Source organism: Varanus komodoensis, unplaced genomic scaffold, assembly GCF_004798865.1.
Source record: "Varanus komodoensis strain SLA01 unplaced genomic scaffold, ASM479886v1 scaffold28, whole genome shotgun sequence".
In the NCBI taxonomy this organism is placed as follows: Eukaryota; Metazoa; Chordata; class Lepidosauria; order Squamata; family Varanidae; genus Varanus; species Varanus komodoensis.
In genome coordinates, this window is record NW_025335727.1 from 3,038,280 (window position 1) to 3,049,470 (window position 11,191).

Sequence of the window (11,191 nt, forward strand, 5' to 3'; positions counted from 1 at the left end):
CTTACAGTTTCATTGCCCTGACTCGCTCTCTGAATGTTACAGGAGCGTCAGACACTGCCATTCTTCACTCCTCATTCTTCACTCCTAACCCACTCTCCGCTCCCTCCAGCTTTTTCTTTACAACAGGAAATCTGTTAAAACAAAGGAAGACCGAAAGGCTGTACAGTGTCTTCCGGTTGGTAGTGCTCAGAACCTTCTACCCAGAAGCTCCACCAGTTTAAGACTACACAACTAACTCATGAAGCAATGTGTTAAGCCTTGTGAGAAATCATGCCATGTTCAAGGTTTATTTCACACTCGGTCATTTATTATTATAGGATCATTTTGTATCCTGAACTTGCTTGCTATGGTCAAGGGGTAGAGAGATCTTGACCTGATATGTGCGGCAAGGCAACATTCTGCAATACCTTTTGACAAGATTCTTGCCGATGGATTATGTGAGCTCCTTTTTTATTCAGATCTGCCTGTCCTTATATCTTCATAGATCTATCCAATGATTTTGTATAGCACTGAAAAACCTGCAGAAACAAACTGAAGTTCAGATGGAGCTCCTACATTCAGATGTTCATAGTGGGCTCTAACCTAAACAAAACAAAACTAAATCCTGCTTCATCATTCACCAAGCTCCTAGAAGAAACACAACTTTGCAGGATATGATTAAGACAGGAGGAAAAACACGTTACTGATAGTATTAAATGGCAACCGCAATTATTATATTGTTAAGGTAATGTATAAATGCACCCTACTATCCCTTAAGGCTAAATGATTTAAGACACCCATTTCCTGAGCAACCTTTTCCCAACAGGATAATCAAAGCTCATATAAATCTCTCTTCTACAATCTTTTTGCCAGTGAGAGAATCATAATTGGATAATAACACTTTGAAAACGGTAGACTTTTAGAAAAATTGTACAAAAGAACTGTATACACTGAATGGAATAAGCTGGAAAATGAAACCAAATAAACAAGCAAGTCAGAAGAGAAAAGATGGAAGAAATCTAAATGGATAATTGCATAAAATAAGAAATGATGGGGCTGCCTGGTGCTTTTTAGAGGAGTTCTAGGAATGGATACACACATTCTTAATAAAAAGACATTTGTTAAAATGGGATGAGGATCTACCAAACTGAACATGGGTATGGTTACATAAATCTGTCCTTAACAAACTTTTCAAATATAAATAACATATTCTCAAAGTACAGTACCAATGATAGCTAGCTCTCTAGAAATAAAAACTGAGTGGCACTGAGAAATATGGAAAATGGCAATAATGCTGAAACCTATCTCAACCATATATATATATGGGTAAGAAGAGAATGACAGCTACAAGTTAAATTAAACCAAATAGATTTACTTGCATTTTATTTATTCATTTATTTAAAGCATTTCTGCCCTCTCCTTTTCTGTTACTGATAAAGGACAATCTTTATACTTCTGTATAGATACAGGAAGGAAGAATATAAATATCAACAATATGATGTTTCTCTTTTACCATCAATCTAATATATATTTATACATATTATTCAGGGCATGTTCCATCTTTATGGATAAGTGTGAACCTCGAAACTCAGAGGCTCACATTCATAAAGTGCAAAATGGGAGAAATGGCACCTGCCCAATTCTCCCGCTGTGCATTTTTGCTATGCAGCCACCTGGGGCCATCTACTGCCCCTTTCTTCTCCTCTCTGCATCCCAGAAAGGTTCCCTTCTGCCACTCTCTGAGGTCAGTTTCCAAGTCTCAGAGAGCAGCGGGAATAGTTCACTTCATGCTGCTTTGAGGGGACATGGCAGCACTGACAGAACGCCAATTTCGGAAGCACATCTCCAGCCTCAGAGCTGGGAATCCAAACTATGCTATGACCTCTCAGAAAATGTCTGAGGACCACAGGATGGCTTCCTCCATTCACTTAAGCCTTAAAAGGCTTAAAAGACTTGTTTGTTTCAAGCTCTTCTTGAAATAGTAATTCTGTTGGGTTATGAACCAGTTCCTCACTTGATGGCCTGGTTTGGTAACGAATTGTTAAGAGTAAGTTGGTCTGCTGGTGCAGGAGGAGAGGCTAGCAAGCCAAGGGCACACTGTATCCTTGCCTTTGTTAGTGTTATGTTTGACCCTCAGACTCTGGCTTGTCTCACCCCTGATAAGCCAGAGTCAGCTCCCAGGAACGATTCTGGAGATACAACACTGGCTTGTGGGAGAGATGAACCAGAACTGTGGGAGTAGACTTAATGGTATTCAAACAAGGGATGCCATATCCATGGCTTGTTGAACTACTCCTAGCAGTAGGAGTCAACCAGGAGCAATCAAGCCATGTGCATTAGGATGCTGGCTGACTAATGGTACTCCTCCCAGCCTCCGTTCCCTCTGTCCAACCCCGAGTTGCTGTTGTGTGCAACCCAGGTGCATCTGCTAGAGCAGACTGGTCTATAGCTCCTACTCCAGTTGTGAATCCAGCTTCTGTTTCCATTGGATTCAGATTCTGTAACTGCTGTTCATGCCTGTGTAGACTTGGGTTACAAGAATACATCATTTGTACACACAGTCAACTGCACCCCTCACTGAAGCTCGCTCTTCATCCCAGCTGCAGCAAAGAAGGACCTGCTTCTTTAGGCATTGCCATTTCAAGGAGCTGCAGGCACGTCAAAGTGGTGACTCCTGAAGGAGGCCGCCTGCCTCCCCTTCCCCCTTCTCTGAGAAGCAAGGCTTGTAGAGGACCTCAAGGTATCAGATACGGAGGCCTCTGAGAAGTCATTGGGGTTGCTGTGCATCTCTCACGTTCTTGGTCACCTTGCAATAGTAACCGGTGACAGCTATGGCTGATTTAATAGAAGGAAAGGGACTCAAGACAAGGCTTTTAAAGTGGCTCATAGGCTCTGAGGAAGGAGAAGAAGGTGGGGCAGAAGCTTAGGATCAAAGGCTAAATGCTGAAAACACAAGGAGAGAAAATACGATGTGGCAAAGAGGCTCAGGAAGAGGGTTAGAAAAAGCATTAGGCAAGGAACAACAAGGGATAGTAGAAAAGGGGCAAAAGCGGTGAGCTTATTAGTAGGCCAACAAGCTGAAGCAGAGGAATGGCTGGTACGAAATCCAGGCAGCTCTTTTCAGTGGGGTCAGGAAAGTATGACACTTTAATTTCATAGGGAACTCAGTACTAGGTCATCCTGACTTTACTCCCAGTATATGCTTTGCATAACCATATAGGCATTTTACAGATTATCACCACAGCTTTGGGTGCTTGGCAGTTGACTATTTTTGTAAAACAGTTCTTTGAACATGTGTGTTTGATTGCATTCTATAATGCCTTTCAATTCCTAATTTATAGCACAGTTTAGAATAGGTCATAAAATGGGAAAAAAACCATTAATCATTACAACAGTTCTACAGGACAGTGCTAAATACAGTCACTGAGAAATTAAAAAACAAACAAATAAAAAACAGAAGCAAACAGCCTATCAGGGATTACAAGCCCAGGAAAATCAAAAAGTCTGCCAGGCACATAACATTCATCAGCACAGGTGCCAGGCAAGATTCCTTGGGGAAAGAGTTCAACAGGTTGGGTGCTACAACAGACAGGGCCAACTCTCCATTGGCCACCTGTGTCAGGTGACCACAGAACCTGGAGAAGGGCAAGCACACTGGCAGGTCGATATGGGAAAAGAGCACCCCACAGGTATCAAGTCTCATGCTCCAAAACATTCTAACGCTAGGTATCAGCACTCTGAATTGTTCGCTAGCTTCTATACCATCTCTGGAGACAGCCACAAAGTGAGTCTGCAATTTATCGCAACTGATTGCCTGTGTTCTGAACTAACTGCAGTTTTCAGGCAGTCTTCAGTCAGTGCCAGCACCATACACAAGCCTTTGCAGTAATCTCACCTAAAGATACCAGAGCATGAATAACCATACAGATGCTATGTCTACATCGGATGGTCCACAGGTGGTGAAAGGCATTCTGACCAGTGAAGCCATTTGGGTCTCGAGCCACAGAACCGGATCAGTGAGCAACCCTGTATTCTGAACCCAGTCCTTTAGTGGATATTGTCTTAACCGACAGACAGATCAACCAACAGTCCCTCCATCTTACCTGTTTCTCAAGGTGCATGGATTCTGTGTTTGTGAAATAAAGGTTGATGTTCCTCTCAATGGTCTGCTGTAAACATTTGAGGAATATCACCTCATAATTAAATCCAGAGGAAAGGCAGCTTTCATACCAAGCTGCTTAACAGCAAGAACCTGATGGAAGATGCTTGGGCAGTCTATCATCTACCTGATGGTGTGTCAGTTCAATGATTTTAGGAATGTGAGCTCCTTATTTCTGCTAAGATGAACCCACAGTGCAGGTTTTCTTACAGAAGCCAGACCTCACAATGAGAGTGTCAATATGATATTATGAAGATACTCCTCAAAGAGTGCAGTGCCATCCAGCTCATTGCAAAAACACCCTGAGGTACTAAAGCAGTTGACCCATGTCTGCAAATTTGCAAGGGTTACCCACAGCTAGCTTATTCTGGATGCCCTACCAGCAGTCCGGCCGCCTTTGGTAGTGGCACAGCTCTGCTCCAATCCCTCTGGCTTATCACCACTCACAATAATCAGAGATAATTATTGTGCACACACCCCTTTGCAAGAGTCAGTTTCAGGGCAAATGAGACCATTGCTGACTGGTTATGTCTGAGGTACAGATGGGAAGTTCCTACATAAGAAAAGAACTGAATAGCAGGTGTATGTTTTTAAGACTATATTGGCTCATTTCCTCCAGGCATAACAATTTGGTCCTTCCAGAAACATACAAAAGTCTAGATTATTATTGGTTATACTGTTCTATAATACAGTCTCATCTATTTGAAATAGTATAGTATAAGTGATCCTGATGATCCCAGAGTTGGAGTAGATGCCCTTCAGGCATATTTTAGCCCTCCAGGCATCTAATTCTAATTACAGAAACAAGGTGCACCAATTGAAGTGGGCAGTACTTTAATCTTATCATCACCATTATTGTCGTCCTATCATTAGGTTCCTAGGCAGTGATAAAGCGAAGGCAGCTAACCACTGAATGGAGCATTTTGTTAACATGTCTGAAGCACTCTTCAAGGATCCCAACAGGACAGGTCTCCAAAATTGAGCAAGCAAAAAACACAACAAAACTCACAAACATGCTTATTGGGCACATGGATGCTTTCCATACACTGCAATACATTTTACTTTTCACCAATTTTACACAGTGTTCTACTTTCTAAAACATAGTTATCAAATCCAAATAACAGAAAACACATGGCTACCAGATGCACAACTTTTCTTTCTTTTTCAGCAGAAATATGATGCTCTTACAGATGCATGCACAACTTTGCAATGAAGTTGGTGGGCACGGTTGTATGAGCGCATTTTATAGTACCACAATCTATTTTTACCATCTTCTATATTGGTTTGCTTACATTGCACATCCAATCATATTCTGAGGCTTTTTCAATCTGTTGGTCTGAAAACTTTATCACAAATAACTTGTAAATATGGAACTTATTGATAATTAAAGGCTTTTTTAATATTTGTCAAAACTCTGCAATATTTAATATTTGCAAACTCTGTGTAACTGATACAAATGCTATAGTTCTAATGGAAAACATATTTCTGTGCTACACCCTATCATCCTTCAGCTTTCTACCTAGTTTATTTTACAGGATTAAGGTTCTATGTTTATCTTTATTCAGCAATTTATGATACCAAGTTAAAATATGTTCTCAGTAAACTCTCAGAACACAAATATTGAGGATGCAAATTCTATGGCCTCCTCATGTTCCCTTGCTTTAAAATAGCCAATTAAAATGTGCCATGCAATTTATTTGAGTGGGAGGGGGTGCTTCTGGAGAAAGAAAAACAAAGGTCAAAAGTCACCATGGATAATAGCTGATGGTTTTGATAGTGGTAATTATATATTACGATAGGATAAAGGTAGAAAGGGAAATACAAGTGCTAGAAGAAAGACAAACATCCTAAATGCTGAATTTAAAAGAGAGAAAAATAAAGGAAAAAAAACTTTAAATGTCTTTGTAGTTCACTGTCATGAATCAGACATAATGAAGCCTGAATTAAAAATGTCAGTTTCTGTGAATGTTGATAACTTGGCTCTTTGTTCTGCAAGTCAAAATGTGTCTATTTGATGAGTTAAAATGACAGTCTGAAAATGGGAGATGCAGAAGCTTAAATGGGGGGAAGAAAGCCCACAAAAAAAGACATCTCAAAAGTAGGCCCATATTGTAGTACTTTAAGGAGAAAGTCTGTAGGGTAGGAGGAAGCATCTTTAGGATGTAACCAAGCAGCACTAAAAGGCAATGTCCATGGCCAATCAAAACTATTTTTCTAGCTGCTGGGGCTCTTGCATCTCTGTCTTTACACTAGACTGGAAACCCTTTGTACTAATTGCCAGACTGTACCAGATTTTCTGGTTCAGTTCCATCCTATAATTGACTGACAATGATGGGCAAGGAAGGGGGAAAATTCAAACTTGCCATTCCAAGCGGAGGGTCAGAAATGGTTTCACAGGGAGCACATTATTGCTTGGCACTAAATACAGGGGTTAAGAAACCATCATCTGCCCTCGTCTCTAATTCCTGGGGTAAAAGTGGAGGGGGGCTGAAAGCACAAGAACAGGATCTCACAGACCAGGATATGCCCCCTGCGAAAACCATTTATGACAAAAAGGGATGCGTGCAAGCTGCCAGCATGAAACTATGGTGCTGAGCTTTTTGTTACTATGGTTTGCCTGTCACTGCAGATGCTCATACCGACTCCCCTCCCACTTGCTGTTCTAAAGTTACAGAACTTAAAATATACCTTCACCTTGAATAGCAATTAATATTAGCTGGTACAGAACAAGGTACAGTAGGGCTTACTTTGAGTAAGCATGTTGAGCACTGCACACTAGTTCTACAAAACTCATACAAATGACCACTTAATAGATCAAACAGCAAGCATTTCTCCAAAACTTTGAAACAATCTACACGTCTGACCAAATAACTTATTTGAAATTGTGTTAGCGGAGAATAACAAACACCATCCCAGTACACATACAGCTATGTGTCCCTGCCACACACACAGGCAGCAAAACCTCTTCACAATCTACAATCTACACAACTGCTTCACTGAAGGTCTAGACACTAGTTCAGTTTTCTTTTAAGGAAATGTAGCATAAGCAAACCTCACACTCCTACATTCACTTCATAATATGCAGGGGGTGCCTACCTTTGCTATTTACTCAGAACAGTATCCCTTTCAAGTTTCTTGCATGGCACACTTCACCCCAATCCTGCCCACCCTGACCCCTTCTCCACCCCACTTCCAACCAGATGTCGTTTTGGATATACTGACATTGCGCTTACACTCTCTCACAAGCCAGAGACAGACTGCAAAGTTTCCCAGCTAGGCCAATCAGCTAGGCATCCCATAAGCAAAGGCAGCAGAGGAGTTGAGCAAAAGCTTACCTTTCAAACCCTGCACAGAGCTGTCTTTACTCTTTATGAGACCTACACCGGCTGACAGGCTGCCGAATTTTCTCAGGCACAGTGCCCCAGGCAGGTGAAATTCTAATAGGTGGCAAACACCTGAGAGCAGGACTAGAAAACTCTAGGAAATAAGGATGCAAACAGGCAAAATGCCTTCCCAGAGACACAGTCAGCTCTTGTGCATGGGGAATTACAAATGCTCTGGCTATAGACTTTTGTCCAAAGCTGTAGTCCCCCCCCACCCCCGCAACATCTTTCTTTTTTTTTTCTCCCTCCCTCTCTCTCTCTCTCCCTCTCCCTCTCTTTTTTTAGTGAAGCTAGATTAGTTCATACAAAACTCAACAATACAGCACTGAAACCCATTGTTGATATTCAACATTTTTCACATAGTGGAACAGAAGAGACAATACGGTATCTAGGAAACCATGGGCTGGATTACAAAGTGATGCTATCTCTTCCTTCTGGTGGGCCTGTAATCCTTCCTTCTTCTCCTTTTTTAACCTACCACAGCAAAATAAAATGAAATACAATAATACTAAAATTAAGAACCCTACAAATCAGAGAGGGTTATAATGTCTAAAAAAGCCCAAGAAGAATAAAGCAACTCAGGAAGATTAGAAACAAACCTTTGTCCATGGAATCTAAATAGAACGATGGATAGATGAGGTAACCAAGGGCTCATTTGTCATCTCATTTTATATTTTCACTACAGAAAGCTGCTTATCTGAAACATAGTCAAGCTGGATTGTTCTTCCCCTGCTACTCCGAAGTCCAGGAGCCTCTCAGTGTAACACCATGCATGCCTACGCAAAAGTAAGTTCCATGAGGCTTACTCCCAGGAAAGTGCGCACATTCTTGCTGCTTTGGAGCATCCATGTTGTGGCCTGCCAGTGTTATCAGGTTCCCTGTTATTTCTACTTGCAGCTGTAGACATGGACACGAACACATAACCCCTTGAGCAAGCTCACATTTTTTTCAGGACTGCTGGCATGTGCCACTAGGCTTCTTGTCAAGCATACTGTGTCTACATTTTGCATTCAGATTTTTAAATCATTATTATTATTATCTGCGGATAAATAGCTTCACTTCACAACTAGTTTGTGTTTGTTTTTGAGCAATCCAGCTCTCACTTGACCAGTGTTTGCCATACACTGTGCCTTGAATCATCCTCATAGCTCTCTGAACTTCAGGCAAATGTCGCCTTGCATTTTAATCCTCTACTCTTTAATACCACCAACCTCTAAGGCTCATTCCATTTTTACCTAATCCGGTTCCCGTATTTTCCTCCAAACCCCAAATAGTCTAGGTAGCCACTGAAAGTGATTGTTCCTACCAGTTTCTTTTCATCACTGCTGCAATTGACCAATTGACAACTGATTGATGGTTATCTTTTCACTTCAACAATGAAAGAAATTACCATCACTATGGCTATGTACAGTAAATGCCTCCAGAGTAAATTACATGATTCTAAAATTCTCCTTAGCTCACTTAGTAAAACATCAACACAAAAAGTTTCTCTCTCTCTCTCTCTCTCTTGCCTCTCTTCCTGTATTGCAGATCTGGCCTTCCCTGTCAGCACCAGAAAAGAACTTGACAGCTTCTTTAAAAAGAGGAGTATGAAAGAACTTGAATAAGGGATGGCACAAGGCCTGCCTCAGGCTTCCATTCTTTGCAAGTGGCTATTCTTTGCAAAGGAAAAAAACCTTGTGAGGAAAGATAAACCAGGGTGGAACACCCTAGGAATATTCCCAGTGACCTTGGAATCTTGCTGCTCTTCCTGAACTGTTTTATTTTGGAAGTTCTTCTGAATATGAGTCCAATTAGGTTATTTCAAATATGCAGTATGCAGTCAGGGTAATCCTCTATCTCTGCTCCCCAGTAATGTTGAACTGTATTTACCTAGTAATTACACATGCTTCTTAGGAATATTTGCACAACTAATGAATTTGCATAGAACAAAAGTATTAGTATTGAGACAATAATGCTTTCTCTTCCCCTGCCCCCCACTGCCCTGCCCCCTGGTAGCTTCAGCACAGCTGGGTGTTAAAAGACTTGTTTGCAATGATCAATTCAATTATAGAGTATTGAGGCTGAGGTTTTTTTCCTTTTAATAATCCTGCATCATTCAAGAAAATAAAGTGAAAAACTAAAACAAAACATTAAAGTAGCACATTTCCTTAAGTTCTAGAATATGTTGATTTGTTTATACTTCACTCACTTAAAATACCAGATGAGCAATTATGTTCACTGGTGATGCTGAACAGTTGTTATTGTGGTGGTGTTTTGATTAGTTGGATCTTTATGTCTCATTCTTAATCCTTGCTGTTCCAACAGGTAAATGTTCAGGAATAAAAACTGTGGTATCACAAGCTGTAATATTTTGCCACTATTAAAACTAGGATGCAGCAGAAAGAACCCTTCTCTCTGCATCAAGGTGGAGCAGTGCATTGCGACTGGCTGCTAAGTGGTAAGGAAAAGACTGGTCTGTTATAACCCGTGGAGGCTTGTGGCTCTAATGTCAGCAGGGTAGGCAGTACATCCTGTCTGCACTGCAGTAGAAGCACAAAGGATCTGTCCATGGTGCTGAATCTACTGGCTGGCAAGCTTCGGCACCACAGCTAGCTCCTTAAGAGTTCAGGCTACAATAGCCTGGAATGGCAACCTCCACCACTGGTTATAAAGTCATGGTACAGGCAAGGTTGACACCGTGTGTGGCTGCAGCTCGTCCAGGCTGCCCTTGTCCAGGCTGGGCCATGAGCAGCCTATGCTAAGCTATGACAATGCTTGTCCAGCTCCCCCTCACTGCAGATACCGGGAAGTAAGAGCATTGTCCCCACCATTATTGTTCCACAGTCAAAATCACTGCCACTTTCTTTACCTACTGGAACCCTGTCCTAGTCTGAGGGAGGCAGTGAAAAGCCCACTTCTGACAATAAGGCCAGATGAAATGTCTCAGCTAGTCAACAGAGTTCAGTTCTGGTTGCAAAACAAGCCTACTAAGCTCAACTTCGGGCTTAAAATAAAAGGTATGGCAACAACCTGATGATGAACCTTAGTCCAGGATCTTGACAGATGGTCATCCAGTCTCTGCTTACATATTTCTAGTGAAGAAGAATCCACCACCTTCCAAGGAATCTTTTACATTGCTGAACAGTTCTTATGGTTAAGCCACTTCTCAGGTTTAGCTGAAATCTACTTCTCTATGATTTCCATGGATTAATTTCAGTCCTGCCCTCTGGAGCAGCAGAGAACATCTTCTGCATTACAACTTTTCAGATACTTTAAAACCACTATAATCTTCTCCTCTCCAGCCTAAACATGTCCAGTGTTTTCAACCATCCCCCTGGGGTTTGGTTTCCAGACCTCTCACCATCCTAGCTGAACTTTACTGGACATACTCCAACTTGTCAATGTCCTTCATAATACGGAGTGCCCAGAACTGGGCACAGTTCTCCAAATGCAGCCCTACTAACACAAAACAGAATATGTACCTATTACTTTCCATGATCCAACCATGATGTTTCAGTTAATGCATTTCAGAATTTTATTAGGGGCTTTGGTATTAATTCTGTGCTTGTGATCCCACACTTACGGATGTTTGCAGGGCCTTTTTACAAAATTGTCATTCTCCAAGGCTTTTCCTGTATTTTTCAGCCATTATAGCTTTTTAAAAAATGAGGAAATCTGGTATTTTCCT